The sequence below is a fragment of the Symphalangus syndactylus genome, chromosome 17 (genome assembly GCF_028878055.3).
Source record: "Symphalangus syndactylus isolate Jambi chromosome 17, NHGRI_mSymSyn1-v2.1_pri, whole genome shotgun sequence".
NCBI classification, from domain to species: domain Eukaryota; kingdom Metazoa; phylum Chordata; class Mammalia; order Primates; family Hylobatidae; genus Symphalangus; species Symphalangus syndactylus.
The window spans coordinates 39,082,152-39,096,799 of NC_072439.2; positions in this window are offsets into that span (position 1 = coordinate 39,082,152).

The following is a 14,648-nucleotide window of genomic DNA, read 5'->3' on the forward strand; positions in this document are numbered from 1 at the left end:
TGCACAGAACAGAAGGAGGTTTTGCAGAATACTTCTGTGTAGTTTTTATTTGAAGATATTCCTTTTTCCGCTATAGGCCCCTTAGTGCTCCGGATGTCAGCTTCCAGTTTCTACAGAAAGTATGTTTCAAAGCTCTTCCATCAACAGTAAGTTTCAACTCTTCTAGATGAATGCACAGAACAGAGAGAAGTTTGGCAGAATGCTTCTGTGTAGTTTTTATTTGAAGATGTACTTTTTTCCACTATAGGTCCGTTATTGCTCCAAATGTCCGCTTATAGTTTCTACAGAAAGTGTGTTTCAAAACTCCTCAATCAAAAGTCAGGTTCAACTCTGCTAGTGGAATGCACAGAACAGAAAGAAGTTTGGCAGAATGCTTCTGCGTAGTTTTTATTTGAAGATATTCCTTTTTCCACTATAGGCCCCTTAGCGCTGCAAATGTCCGCTTGCAGTTTCTACAGAAAGAGAGTTTCAGAACTTCTCAATCAAAAGTTACGTTCAACTCTGTTAGTTGAATGCACACAACACAAAGAAGTTTGGCAGAATGCTTCTGTGTAGTTTTTATTTGAAGATATTCCTTTTTCCACTATAGGCCCTTTAGCGATCTGAATGTCCGCTTCCAGTTTCTACAGAAAGTGTGTTTCAAACTCCTCAATCAAAAGTACATTTCAACTCTGCTAGATGAATGCACACAACAGAAAGAAGTTTGGCAGAATACTTCTGTGTAGTTTTTATTTCAAGATATTCCTTTTTCAACTATAGGTCCCTTATTGCTCCGAATGTCTGCTTCCAGTTTCTACAGAAAGTGTGTTTCAAAACTCCTCAATCAAAAGTAAGTTTCAACTCTGCTAGCTGAATGCACAGAACAGAAAGAAGTTTGGCAGAATGCTTCTGTGTAGGTTTTATTTGAAGATATTCCTTTTTCCACTATAGGCTTCTTAGCGCTACGAATGTCCACTCCCAGTTTCTACAGAAAGTGTGTTTCAGACTCCTCAATCAAAACTATGGTTCAACCCTGCTAGTTGAATGCACAGAACAGAAAGAAGTTTGGCAGAATGCTTCTTTGTAGTTTTATTTGAAGATATTCCTTTTTCCACTGTAGGCCCCGTAGCACTCCGAATGTCCGCTTGCATTTTCTACAGAAATAGAGTTTCAGAACTACTCCATCAAAAGTAATGTTCAACTCTGCTAGTTGAATACACAGAATAGAAAAAAGTTTGTAAGAATGCTTCTATGCAGTTTTTATTTCAAGATATTCATTTTCCACTAAGGACGCCTTAGTGCTGAGAATGTCCGCTTGCAGTTTCTACAGCAAGGGAGTTTCAGAACTTCTCAATCAAAAGTAACGTTGAACTCTGTTAGTTGAAATCACAGAACAGAAAGAGGTTTTGCAGAATACTTCTGTGTAGTTTCTATTTGAAGATATTCCTTTTTCCACTATAGGTCCCTTAGGTCTCCGAATGTCCGTTTCCAGTTTCTACAGAAAGTGTGTCTCAAAGCTCCTCAATCAAAAGTAAGGTTCAACTCTTCTAGATGAATGCACATAAGAGAAAGAAGTTTCACAGAATGCTTCTGTGTAGTTTTTATTTGAAGATATTCCTTTTTCCACTATAGGTCCCTTACTGCTCCAAATGTCCGCTTCCACTTTCTACAGAAAGTGTGTTTCAAAGCTCCTCAATCAAAAGTAAAGTTCAACTCTGCTAGTTGAATGCACAGAGCAGAAAGTAATTTGGCAGAATGCTTCTGTATAGTTTTTATTTGAAGATATTACTTTTTCCACTATAGGCCCCTTAGCGCTCCGAATGTCCACTTGCATTTTCTATAGAAAGAGAGTTACAGAACTTCTCAATCAAAAGTAACGTTCAACTCTGTCAGATGAATGCACAGAACAGAAGGAGGTTTCGCAGAATACTTCTGTGTAGTTTTTATTTGAAGATATTCGTTTTTCCACTATAGGCCCCTTAGTGCTCCAGATGTCAGCTTCCAGTTTCTACAGAAAGTATGTTTCAAAGCTCTTCCATCAACAGTAAGTTTCAACTCTTCTAGATGAATGCACAGAACAGAAAGAAGTTTGGCAGAATGCTTCTGTGTAGTTTTTATTTGAAGATGTACCTTTTTTCCACTATAGGTCCGTTATTGCTCCAAATGTCCGCTTATAGTTTCTACAGAATGTGTGTTTCAAAACTCCTCAATCAAAAGTCAGGTTCAACTCTGCTAGTGGAATGCACAGAACAGAAAGAAGTTTGGCAGAATGCTTCTGCGTAGTTTTTATTTGAAGATATTCCTTTTTCCACTATAGGCCCCTTAGCGCTGTAAATGTCCGCTTGCAGTTTCTACAGAAAGAGAGTTTCAGAACTTCTCAATCAAAAGTTACGTTCAACTCTGTTAGTTGAATGCACACAACACAAAGAAGTTTGGCAGAATGCTTCTGTGTAGTTTCTATTTGAAGTTATTCCTTTTTCCACTATAGGTCCCTTAGGTCTCCGAATGTCCACTTCCAGTTTCCACAGAAAGTGTGTCTCAAAGCTCCTCAATCAAAAGTGAGGTTCAACTCTTCTAGATGAATGCACATAAGAGAAAGAAGTTTCACAGAATGCTTCTGTGTAGTTTTTATTTGAAGATATTACTTTTTCCACCATAGGCCCCTTAGCGCTCCAAATGTCCACTTGCATTTTCTATAGAAAGAGAGTTACAGAACTTCTCAATCAAAAGTAACGTTCAACTCTGTCAGATGAATGCACAGAACAGAAGGAGGTTTCGCAGAATACTTCTGTGTAGTTTTTATTTGAAGATATTCCTTTTTCCACTATAGGCCCCTTAGTGCTCCGGATGTCAGCTTCCAGTTTCTACAGAAAGTATGTTTCAAAGCTCTTCCATCAACAGTAAGTTTCAACTCTTCTAGATGAATGCACAGAACAGAGAGAAGTTTGGCAGAATGCTTCTGTGTAGTTTTTATTTGAAGATGTACTTTTTTCCACTATAGGTCCGTTATTGCTCCAAATGTCCGCTTATAGTTTCTACAGAAAGTGTGTTTCAAAACTCCTCAATCAAAAGTCAGGTTCAACTCTGCTAGTGGAATGCACAGAACAGAAAGAAGTTTGGCAGAATGCTTCTGCGTAGTTTTTATTTGAAGATATTCCTTTTTCCACTATAGGCCCCTTAGCGCTGCAAATGTCCGCTTGCAGTTTCTACAGAAAGAGAGTTTCAGAACTTCTCAATCAAAAGTTACGTTCAACTCTGTTAGTTGAATGCACACAACACAAAGAAGTTTGGCAGAATGCTTCTGTGTAGTTTTTATTTGAAGATATTCCTTTTTCCACTATAGGCCCTTTAGCGATCTGAATGTCCGCTTCCAGTTTCTACAGAAAGTGTGTTTCAAACTCCTCAATCAAAAGTACATTTCAACTCTGCTAGATGAATGCACACAACAGAAAGAAGTTTGGCAGAATACTTCTGTGTAGTTTTTATTTCAAGATATTCCTTTTTCCACTATAGGTCCCTTATTGCTCCGAATGTCTGCTTCCAGTTTCTACAGAAAGTGTGTTTCAAAACTCCTCAATCAAAAGTAAGTTTCAACTCTGCTAGCTGAATGCACAGAACAGTAAGAAGTTTGGCAGAATGCTTCTGTGTAGGTTTAATTTGAAGATATTCCTTTTTCCACTATAGGCTTCTTAGCGCTACGAATGTCCACTTCCAGTTTCTACAGAAAGTGTGTTTCAGACTCCTCAATCAAAACTATGGTTCAACCCTGCTAGTTGAATGCACAGAACAGAAAGAAGTTTGGCAGAATGCTTCTTTGTAGTTTTATTTGAAGATATTCCTTTTTCCACTGTAGGCCCCGTAGCACTCTGAATGTCCGCTTGCATTTTCTACAGAAATAGAGTTTCAGAACTACTCCATCAAAAGTAATGTTCAACTCTGCTAGTTGAATACACAGAATAGAAAAAAGTTTGGAAGAATGCTTCTATGCAGTTTTTATTTCAAGATATTCATTTTCCACTAAGGACGCCTTAGTGCTGAGAATGTCCGCTTGCAGTTTCTACAGCAAGGGAGTTTCTGAACTTCTCAATCAAAAGTAACGTTGAACTCTCTTAGTTGAAATCACAGAACAGAAAGAGGTTTTGCAGAATACTTCTGTGTAGTTTCTATTTGAAGATATTCCTTTTTCCACTATAGGTCCCTTAGGTCTCCGAATGTCCGTTTCCAGTTTCTACAGAAAGTGTGTCTCAAAGCTCCTCAATCAAAAGTAAGGTTCAACTCTTCTAGATGAATGCACATAAGAGAAAGAAGTTTCACAGAATGCTTCTGTGTAGTTTTTATTTGAAGATATTCCTTTTTCCACTATAGGTCCCTTACTGCTCCAAATGTCCGCTTCCACTTTCTACAGAAAGTGTGTTTCAAAGCTCCTCAATCAAAAGTAAAGTTCAACTCTGCTAGTTGAATGCACAGAGCAGAAAGTAATTTGGCAGAATGCTTCTGTATAGTTTTTATTTGAAGATATTACTTTTTCCACTATAGGCCCCTTAGCGCTCCGAATGTCCACTTGCATTTTCTATAGAAAGAGAGTTACAGAACTTCTCAATCAAAAGTAACGTTCAACTCTGTCAGATGAATGCACAGAACAGAAGGAGGTTTCGCAGAATACTTCTGTGTAGTTTTTATTTGAAGATATTCCTTTTTCCACTATAGGCCCCTTAGTGCTCCGGATGTCAGCTTCCAGTTTCTACAGAAAGTATGTTTCAAAGCTCTTCCATCAACAGTAAGTTTCAACTCTTCTAGATGAATGCACAGAACAAAAAGAAGTTTGGCAGAATGCTTCTGTGTAGTTTTTATTTGAAGATGTACCTTTTTTCCACTATAGGTCCGTTATTGCTCCAAATGTCCGCTTATAGTTTCTACAGAATGTGTGTTTCAAAACTCCTCAATCAAAAGTCAGGTTCAACTCTGCTAGTGGAATGCACAGAACAGAAAGAAGTTTGGCAGAATGCTTCTGCGTAGTTTTTATTTGAAGATATTCCTTTTTCCACTATAGGCCCCTTAGCGCTGCAAATGTCCGCTTGCAGTTTCTACAGAAAGAGAGTTTCAGAACTTCTCAATCAAAAGTTACGTTCAACTCTGTTAGTTGAATGCACACAACACAAAGAAGTTTGGCAGAATGCTTCTGTGTAGTTTTTATTTGAAGATATTCCTTTTTCCACTATAGGCCCTTTAGCGATCTGTATGTCCGCTTCCAGTTTCTACAGAAAGTGTGTTTCAAACTCCTCAATCAAAAGTACATTTCAACTCTGCTAGATGAATGCACACAACAGAAAGAAGTTTGGCAGAATACTTCTGTGTAGTTTTTATTTCAAGATATTCCTTTTTCAACTATAGGTCCCTTATTGCTCCGAATGTCTGCTTCCAGTTTCTACAGAAAGTGTGTTTCAAAACTCCTCAATCAAAAGTAAGTTTCAACTCTGCTAGCTGAATGCACAGAACAGAAAGAAGTTTGGCAGAATGCTTCTGTGTAGGTTTTATTTGAAGATATTCCTTTTTCCACTATAGGCTTCTTAGCGCTATGAATGTCCATTTCCAGTTTCTACAGAAAGTGTGTTTCAGACTCCTCAATCAAAACTATGGTTCAACTCTGCTAGTTGAATGCACAGAACCAAAAGAAGTTTGGCAGAATGCTTCTTTGTAGTTTTATTTGAAGATATTCCTTTTTCCACTGTAGGCCCCGTAGCACTCCCAATGTCCGCTTGCATTTTCTACAGAAATAGAGTTTCAGAACTACTCCATCAAAAGTAATGTTCAACTCTGCTAGTTGAATGCACAGAATAGAAAGAAGTTTGGAAGAATGCTTCTGTGCAGTTTTTATTTCAAGATATTCATTTTCCACTATGGGCGCCTTAGTGCTGAGAATGTCCGCTTGCAGTTTCTACAGAAAGGGAGTTTCAGAACTTCTCAATCAAAAGTAACGTTCAACTCTGTTAGTTGAATGCACAGAACAGAAAGAGGTTTTGCAGAATACTTCTGTGTAGTTTCTATTTGAAGATATTCCTTTTTCCACTATAGGTCCCTTAGGTCTCCGAATGTCCGTTTCCAGTTTCTACAGAAAGTGTGTCTCAAAGCTCCTCAATCAAAAGTAAGGTTCAACTCTTCTAGATGAATGCACATAAGAGAAAGAAGTTTCACAGAATGCTTCTGTGTAGTTTTTATTTTAAGATATTCCTTTTTCCACTATAGGTCCCTTACTGCTCCAAATGTCCGCTTCCACTTTCTACAGAAAGTGTGTTTCAAAGCTCCTCAATCAAAAGTAAAGTTCAACTATGCTAGTTGAATGCACAGAGCAGAAAGTAACTTGGCAGAATGCTTCTGTATAGTTTTTATTTGAAGATATTTCTTTGTCCACTATAGGCCCCTTTGCGCTCCGAATGTCCACTTGCATTTTCTATAGAAAGAGAGTTACAGAACTTCTCAATCAAAAGTAACGTTCAACTCTGTCAGATGAATGCACAGAACAGAAGGAGGTTTCGCAGAATACTTCTGTGTAGTTTTTATTTGAAGATATTCCTTTCTCCACTATAGACCCCTTAGTGCTCCGGATGTCAGCTTCCAGTTTCTACAGAAAGTATGTTTCAAAGCTCTTCCATCAACAGTAAGTTTCAACTCTTCTAGATGAATGCACAGAACAGAAAGAAGTTTGGCAGAATGCTTCTGTGTAGTTTTTATTTGAAGATGTACCTTTTTTCCACTATAGGTCCGTTATTGCTCCAAATGTCCGCTTATAGTTTCTACAGAATGTGTGTTTCAAAACTCCTCAATCAAAAGTCAGGTTCAACTCTGCTAGTGGAATGCACAGAACAGAAAGTAGTTTGGCAGAATGCTTCGGCGTAGTTTTTATTTGAAGATATTCCTTTTTCCACTATAGGCCCCTTAGCGCTGCAAATGTCCGCTTGCAGTTTCTACAGAAAGAGAGTTTCAGGACTTCTCAATCAAAAGTTACGTTCAACTCTGTTAGTTGAATGCACACAACACAAAGAAGTTTGGCAGAATGCTTCTGTGTAGTTTTTATTTTAAGATATTCCTTTTTCCACTATAGGCCCTTTAGCGATCTGAATGTCCGCTTCCAGTTTCTACAGAAAGTGTGTTTCAAACTCCTCAATCAAAAGTACATTTCAACTCTGCTAGATGAATGCACACAACAGAAAGAAGTTTGGCAGAATACTACTGTGTAGTTTTTATTTCGAGATATTCCTTTTTCAACTATAGGTACCTTATTGCTCCGAATGTCTGCTTCCAGTTTCTACAGAAAGTGTGTTTCAAAACTCCTCAATCAAAAGTAAGTTTCCACTCTGCTAGCTGAATGCACAGAACAGAAAGAAGTTTGGCAGAATGCTTCTGTGTAGGTTTTATTTGAAGATATTCCTTTTTCCACTGTAGGCTTCTTAGCTCTACGATTGTCCACTTCCAGTTTCTACAGAAAGTGTGTTTCAGACACCTCAATCAAAACTATGGTTCATCTCTGCTAGTTGAATGCACAGAACAGAAAGAAGTTTGGCAGAATGCTTCTTTGTAGTTTTATTTGAAGATATTCCTTTTTCCACTGTAGGCCCCGTAGCACTCCGAATGTCCGCTTGCATTTTCTACAGAAATAGAGTTTCAGAACTACTCCATCAAAAGTAATGTTCAACTCTGCTAGTTGAATGCACAGAATAGAAAGAAGTTTGGAAGAATGCTTCTGTGCAGTTTTAATTTCAAGATATTCATTTTCCACTATGGGCGCCTTAGTGCTGAGAATGTCCGCTTGCAGTTTCTACAGAAAGGGAGTTTCAGAACTTCTCAATCAAAAGTAACGTTCAACTCTGTTAGTTGAATGCACAGAACAGAAAGTGGTTTTGCAGAATACTTCTGTGTAGTTTCTATTTGAAGATATTCCTTTTTCCACTATAGGTCCCTTAGGTCTCCGAATGTCCGTTTCCAGGTTCTACAGAAAGTGTGTCTCAAAGCTCCTCAATCAAAAGTAAGCTTCAACTCTTCTAGATGAATGCACATAAGAGAAAGAAGTTTCACAGAATGCTTCTGTGTAGTTTTTATTTGAAGATATTCCTTTTTCCACTATAGGTCCCTTACTGCTCCAAATGTCCGCTTCCACTTTCTACAGAAAGTGTGTTTCAAAGCTCCTCAATCAAAAGTAAAGTTCAACTCTGCTAGTTGAATGCACAGAGCAGAAAGTAATTTGGCAGAATGCTTCTGTATAGTTTTTATTTGAAGATATTCCTTTTTCCACTATAGGCCCCTTAGCGCTCCAAATGTCCACTTGCATTTTCTATAGAAAGAGAGTTACAGAACTTCTCAATCAAAAGTAACGTTCAACTCTGTCAGATGAATGCACAGAACAGAAGGAGGTTTCGCAGAATACTTCTGTGTAGTTTTTATTTGAAGATATTCCTTTTTCCACTATAGGCCCCTTAGTGCTCCGGATGTCAGCTTCCAGTTTCTACAGAAAGTATGTTTCAAAGCTCTTCCATCAACAGTAAGTTTCAACTCTTCTAGATGAATGCACAGAACAGAAAGAAGTTTGGCAGAATGCTTCTGTGTAGTTTTTATTTGAAGATGTACCTTTTTTCCACTATAGGTCCGTTATTGCTCCAAATGTCCGCTTATTGTTTCTACAGAATGTGTGTTTCAAAACTCCTCAATCAAAAGTCAGGTTCAACTCTGCTAGTGGAACGCACAGAACAGAAAGAAGTTTGGCAGAATGCTTCTGCGTAGTTTTTATTTGAAGATATTCCTTTTTCCACTATAGGCCCCTTAGCGCTGCAAATGTCCGCCTGCAGTTTCTACAGAAAGAGAGTTTCAGAACTTCTCAATCAAAAGTTACCTTCAACTCTGTTAGTTGAATGCACACAACACAAAGAAGTTTGGCAGAATGCTTCTGTGTAGTTTTTATTTGAAGATATTCCTTTTTCCACTATAGGCCCTTTAGCGATCTGTATGTCCGCCTCCAGTTTCTACAGAAAGTGTGTTTCAAACTCCTCAATCAAAAGTACATTTCAACTCTGCTAGATGAATGCACACAACAGAAAGAAGTTTGGCAGAATACTTCTGTGTAGTTTTTATTTCAAGATATTCCTTTTTCAACTATAGGTCCCTTATTGCTCCGAATGTCTGCTTCCAGTTTCTACAGAAAGTGTGTTTCAAAACTCCTCAATCAAAAGTAAGTTTCAACTCTGCTAGCTGAATGCACAGAACAGAAAGAAGTTTGGCAGAATGCTTCTGTGTAGGTTTTATTTGAAGATATTCCTTTTTCCACTATAGGCTTCTTAGCGCTATGAATGTCCACTTCCAGTTTCTACAGAAAGGGTGTTTCAGACTCCTCAATCAAAACTATGGTTCAACTCTGCTAGTTGAATGCACAGAACCAAAAGAAGTTTGGCAGAATGCTTCTTTGTAGTTTTATTTGAAGATATTCCTTTTTCCACTGTAGGCCCCGTAGCACTCCCAATGTCCGCTTGCATTTTCTACAGAAATAGAGTTTCAGAACTACTCCATCAAAAGTAATGTTCAACTCTGCTAGTTGAATGCACAGAATAGAAAGAAGTTTGGAAGAATGCTTCTGTGCAGTTTTTATTTCAAGATATTCATTTTCCACTATGGGCGCCTTAGTGCTGAGAATGTCCGCTTGCAGTTTCTACAGAAAGGGAGTTTCAGAACTTCTCAATCAAAAGTAACGTTCAACTCTGTTAGTTGAATGCACAGAACAGAAAGAGGTTTTGCAGAATACTTCTGTGTAGTTTCTATTTGAAGATATTCCTTTTTCCACTATAGGTCCCTTAGGTCTCCGAATGTCCGTTTCCAGTTTCTACAGAAAGTGTGTCTCAAAGCTCCTCAATCAAAAGTAAGGTTCAACTCTTCTAGATGAATGCACATAAGAGAAAGAAGTTTCACAGAATGCTTCTGTGTAGTTTTTATTTTAAGATATTCCTTTTTCCACTATAGGTCCCTTACTGCTCCAAATGTCCGCTTCCACTTTCTACAGAAAGTGTGTTTCAAAGCTCCTCAATCAAAAGTAAAGTTCAACTCTGCTAGTTGAATGCACAGAGCAGAAAGTAACTTGGCAGAATGCTTCTGTATAGTTTTTATTTGAAGATATTTCTTTGTCCACTATAGGCCCCTTAGCGCTCCGAATGTCCACTTGCATTTTCTATAGAAAGAGAGTTACAGAACTTCTCAATCAAAAGTAACGTTCAACTCTGTCAGATGAATGCACAGAACAGAAGGAGGTTTCGCAGAATACTTCTGTGTAGTTTTTATTTGAAGATATTCCTTTCTCCACTATAGGCCCCTTAGTGCTCCGGATGTCAGCTTCCAGTTTCTACAGAAAGTATGTTTCAAAGCTCTTCCATCAACAGTAAGTTTGAACTCTTCTAGATGAATGCACAGAACAGAAAGAAGTTTGGCAGAATGCTTCTGTGTAGTTTTTATTTGAAGATGTACCTTTTTTCCACTATAGGTCCGTTATTGCTCCAAATGTCCGCTTATAGTTTCTACAGAATGTGCGTTTCAAAACTCCTCAATCAAAAGTCAGGTTCAACTCTGCTAGTGGAATGCACAGAACAGAAAGAAGTTTGGCAGAATGCTTCTGCGTAGTTTTTATTTGAAGATATTCCTTTTTCCACTATAGGCCCCTTAGCGCTGCAAATGTCCGCTTGCAGTTTCTACAGAAAGAGAGTTTCAGGACTTCTCAATCAAAAGTTACGTTCAACTCTGTTAGTTGAATGCACACAACACAAAGAAGTTTGGCAGAATGCTTCTGTGTAGTTTTTATTTTAAGATATTCCTTTTTCCACTATAGGCCCTTTAGCGATCTGAATGTCCGCTTCCAGTTTCTACAGAAAGTGTGTTTCAAACTCCTCAATCAAAAGTACATTTCAACTCTGCTAGATGAATGCACACAACAGAAAGAAGTTTGGCAGAATATTTCTGTGTAGTTTTTATTTCGAGATATTCCTTTTTCAACTATACGTCTCTTATTGCTCCGAATGTCTGCTTCCAGTTTCTACAGAAAGTGTGTTTCAAAACTCCTCAATCAAAAGTAAGTTTCCACTCTGCTAGCTGAATGCAAAGAACAGAAAGAAGTTTGGCAGAATGCTTCTGTGTAGGTTTTATTTGAAGATATTCCTTTTTCCACTGTAGGCTTCTTAGCTCTACGATTGTCCAGTTCCAGGTTCTACAGAAAGTGTGTTTCAGACTCCTCAATCAAAACTATGGTTCAACTCTGCTAGTTGAATGCACAGAACAGAAAGAAGTTTGGCAGAATGCTTCTTTGTAGTTTTATTTGAAGATATTCCTTTTTCCACTGTAGGCCCCGTAGCACTCCGAATGTCCGCTTGCATTTTCTACAGAAATAGAGTTTCAGAACTACTCCATCAAAAGTAATGTTCAACTCTGCTAGTTGAATGCACAGAATAGAAAGAAGTTTGGAAGAATGCTTCTGTGCAGTTTTTATTTCAAGATATTCATTTTCCACTATGGGCGCCTTAGTGCTGAGAATGTCCGCTTGCAGTTTCTACAGAAAGGGAGTTTCAGAACTTCTCAATCAAAAGTAACGTTCAACTCTGTTAGTTGAATGCACAGAACAGAAAGAGGTTTTGCAGAATACTTCTGTGTAGTTTCTATTTGAAGATATAACTTTTTCCACTATAGGTCCCATAGGTCTCCGAATGTAAGTTTCCAGTTTCTACAGAAAGTGTGTCTCAAAGCTCCTCAATCAAAAGTAAGGTTCAACTCTTCTAGATGAATGCACATAAGAGAAAGAAGTTTCACAGAATGCTTCTGTGTAGTTTTTATTTTAAGATATTCCTTTTTCCACTATAGGTCCCTTACTGCTCCAAATGTCCGCTTCCACTTTCTACAGAAAGTGTGTTTCAAAGCTCCTCAATCAAAAGTAAAGTTCAACTCTGCTAGTTGAATGCACAGAGCAGAAAGTAATTTGGCAGAATGCTTCTGTATAGTTTTTATTTGAAGATATTACTTTTTCCACTATAGGCCCGTTAGCGCTCCGAATGTCCACTTGCATTTTCTATAGAAAGAGAGTTACAGAACTTCTCAATCAAAAGTAACGTTCAACTCTGTCAGATGAATGCACAGAACAGAAGGAGGTTTCGCAGAATACTTCTGTGTAGTTTTTATTTGAAGATATTCCTTTTTCCACTATAGGCCCCTTAGTGCTCCGGATGTCAGCTTCCAGTTTCTACAGAAAGTATGTTTCAAAGCTCTTCCATCAACAGTAAGTTTCAACTCTTCTAGATGAATGCACAGAACAGAAAGAAGTTTGGCAGAATGCTTCTGTGTAGTTTTTATTTGAAGATGTACCTTTTTTCCACTATAGGTCCGTTATTGCTCCAAATGTCCGCTTATAGTTTCTACAGAAAGTGTGTTTCAAAACTCCTCAATCAAAAGTCAGGTTCAACTCTGCTAGTGGAATGCACAGAACAGAAAGGAGTTTGGCAGAATGCTTCTGCGTAGTTTTTATTTGAAGATAGTCTTTTTTCCGCTATAGGCCCCTTAGCGCTGCAAATGTCCGCTTGCAGTTTCTACAGAAAGAGAGTTTCAGAACTTCTCAATCAAAAGTTACTTTCAACTCTGTTAGTTGAATGCACACAACACAAAGAAGTTTGGCAGAATGCTTCTGTGTAGTTTTTATTTGAAGATATTCCTTTTTCCACTATAGGCCCTTTAGCGATCTGAATGTCCGCTTCCAGTTTCTACAGAAAGTGTGTTTCAAACTCCTCAATCAAAAGTACATTTCAACTCTGCTAGATGAATGCACACAACAGAAAGAAGTTTGGCAGAATACTTCTGTGTAGTTTTTATTTCAAGATATTCCTTTTTCAACTATAGGTCCCTTATTGCTCCGAATGTCTGTTTCCAGTTTCTACAGAAAGTGTGTTTCAAAACTCCTCAATCAAAAGTAAGTTTCAACTCTGCTAGCTGAATGCACAGAACAGAAAGAAGTTTGGCAGAATGCTTCTGTGTAGGTTTTATTTGAAGATATTCCTTTTTCCACTATAGACCCTTTAGCGATCTGAATGTCCGCTTCCAGTTTCTACAGAAAGTGTGTCTCAAAGCTCCTCAACCAAAAGTAAGGTTCAACTCTTCTAGATGAATGCACATAAGAGAAAGAAGTTTCACAGAATGATTCTGTGTATTTTTTATTTGAAGATATTCCTTTTTCCACTATAGGTCCCTTACTGCTCCAAATGTCCGCTTCCACTTTCTACAGAAAGTGTGTTTCAAAGCTCCTCAATCAAAAGTAAAGTTCAACTCTGCTAGTTGAATGCACAGAGCAGAAAGTAATTTGGCAGAATGCTTCTGTATAGTTTTTATTTGAAGATATTCCTTTTTCCACTATAGGCCCCTTAGCGCTCCGAATGTCCACTTGCATTTTCTATAGAAAGAGAGTTACAGAACTTCTCAATCAAAAGTAACGTTCAACTCTGTCAGATGAATGCACAGAACAGAAGGAGGTTTTGCAGAATACTTCTGTGTAGTTTTTATTTGAAGATATTCCTTTTTCCACTATAGGCCCCTTAGTGCTCCGGATGTCAGCTTCCAGTTTCTACAGAAAGTATGTTTCAAAGCTCTTCCATCAACAGTAAGTTTCAACTCTTCTAGATGAATGCACAGAACAGAAAGAAGTTTGGCAGAATGCTTCTGTGTAGTTTTTATTTGAAGATGTACCTTTTTTCCACTATAAGTCCGTTATTGCTCCAAATGTCCGCTTATAGTTTCTACAGAAAGTGTGTTTCAAAACTCCTCAATCAAAAGTCAGGTTCAACTCTGCTAGTGGAATGCACAGAACAGAAAGAAGTTTGGCAGAATGCTTCTGCATAGTTTTTATTTGAAGATACTCCTTTTTCCGCTATAGGCCCCTTAGCGCTGCAAATGTCCGCTTGCAGTTTCTACAGAAAGAGAGTTTCAGAACTTCTCAATCAAAAGTTACGTTCAACTCTGTTAGTTGAATGCACACAACACAAAGAAGTTTGGCAGAATGCTTCTGTGTAGTTTTTATTTGAAGATGTTCCTTTTTCCACTACAGGCCCTTTAGCGATCTGAATGTCCGCTTCCAGTTTCTACAGAAAGTGTGTTTCAAACTCCTCAATCAAAAGTACATTTCAACTCTGCTGGATGAATGCACACAACAGAAAGAAGTTTGGCAGAATACTTCTGTGTAGTTTTTATTTCAAGATATTCCTTTTTCAACTATAGGTCCCTTATTGCTCCGAATGTCTGCTTCCAGTTTCTACAGAAAGTGTGTTTCAAAACTCCTCAATCAAAAGTAAGTTTCAACTCTGCTAGCTGAATGCACAGAACAGAAAGAAGTTTGGCAGAATGCTTCTGTGTAGTTTTTATTTGAAGATATTCCTTTTTCCACTGTAGGCCCTTTAGCGATCTGAATGTCCGCTTCCAGTTTCTACAGAAAGTGTGTTTCAAACTCCTCAATCAAAAGTACATTTCAACTCTGCTAGATGAATGCACACAACAGAAAGAAGTTTGGCAGAATGCTTCTGTGTAGTTTTTATTTGAAGATATTCCTTTTTTCCACTATAGGTCCGTTATTGCTCCAAATGTCCGCTTATAGTTTCTACAGAAAGTGTGTTTCAAAA